This window comes from Bombus impatiens, unplaced genomic scaffold (genome assembly GCF_000188095.3).
Source record: "Bombus impatiens unplaced genomic scaffold, BIMP_2.2 scf_0127, whole genome shotgun sequence".
Lineage (NCBI taxonomy): Eukaryota > Metazoa > Arthropoda > Insecta > Hymenoptera > Apidae > Bombus > Bombus impatiens.
Window position 1 is genome coordinate 99,775 of NT_176546.1, and position 1,395 is coordinate 101,169.

The following is a 1,395-nucleotide window of genomic DNA, read 5'->3' on the forward strand; positions in this document are numbered from 1 at the left end:
GACCGGGTCGCGGTTTCAACTCGAAATTTAGGCCCGGTGCGACGCGATAACCGACGGACGACGCGATTTCTTTGCGATTTCGTTGTGATTTCATTACAATGTCATTCCAATTGCGATTTCGTACCGGCGAGATCGCGCTGCTCGCCAGCTTTATGTTTCCAATAAAGAGACCACACACCGGTGTGCGTTTTATCGTTAAATACATAAACTTGCCTAATAGCACGCAAAGCCGAAATCACGCGTTCCCATCACCCAGCTTTAGATAGGCATAATCCTTCATCGATCAACGATCATCCTTTCGACCGTCGATACATCGCGTGTGTCTTCTCGCGTCGGTTCAATTCCCGTCGCTGAAATGCGCGCCAAACTTCGATTCCTCCGTGATGCGTTACCTTATAGTTTCCTCGATGCTCCCTGTATTATATACGTTGTTTAACCTCGTCGATTTACGTTAGAATCTTCTAATTTCGCACCGGTGCCTCGAACAACTCCACTGTCTTGGTTCGAAAGGAACACCAACGAAGTCTTATCCCCTGGCTACCGTGTCCAACATCGACGATCTCTTTCACGATTTCACGAAGCGATCGGTGAGTACTTACGATCGACAGCCACGCGTGTCACGCGCTCGTACGTATTTACTCACGTACACGGCAGCGTAAACGAAACACCAGGACGTTCTTCTACTCGCAAGCAATAAGTCACCAGAGAAGTCACTGAGATCCGACGATACGAGAATCTTCTCATCGAATTGCACGCTCCTGTATCACGAGTTGGAGGCTGGTTTGTCACCCGTCGACCATAATCACGATGACGACAATGACGACGACGACGATGACAAGGATGACGATATGATCGCGACGTAGCATAACACTGGCTCGATGCGTGCACAAAATAGCGGTATGAACGGTGCCACGAACACCCGGGTTCGCGTTAACCTCTCCACGCTCGTGGAAATGTCAAACGACGACGACGTTGGCTCGATTCACCGTCGCACCGGCAGCGGCGGCCGTCGCTCGCGTGGGAGTGTGACATAATACAACGGCGTTAGTGATTTCGAGCGCGTTGTGCGTCGATTTAGCCGGTTGTCACGAGATTCACGCCACCACTCCCGCCTCCAGTACCTCCATAGAGAATCCTGACGAAACTCGACGAAAAACTTGTCTATTTTGTCCCTTTGGATCTATCTAGCGCGTACCCCGATGTAATTAAAGTTTCCTATTGCAGTTTCCTAACCGTTCTAATTTCACGATCGATCTACGGACAACGTGATCCAGGTCGAAACGTGCGGTCCTGTCTATCGTTGATCTCTATCGATGGCTCGGGCGCGTGCGTCCAACTCGGTCGCGGCAGCCGGCCCCGGCTGACTCTCGCGTGTTCCGTGGTGCACGACTCGAG

The 1,395-nt window shown here is 51.4% G+C and overlaps 1 protein-coding gene across 3 annotated transcripts in view; it reads right to left on the minus strand.

Annotated features, from left to right (window-relative positions):
- The window catches only part of LOC100747716 (putative transcription factor SOX-15), a 69,543-nt gene extending 68,154 nt beyond the window's left edge, over nt 1-1,389 (minus strand). For all 3 annotated transcript variants that reach the window (XM_024365012.2, XM_012381104.3, XM_024365011.2), the window contains exon 1: nt 393-1,389. The gene's annotated coding sequence lies outside the window, so the exon portion shown is untranslated. The remainder of the gene's footprint in view (nt 1-392) is intronic.
- Between the last annotated feature and the right edge of the window lie 6 nt (nt 1,390-1,395).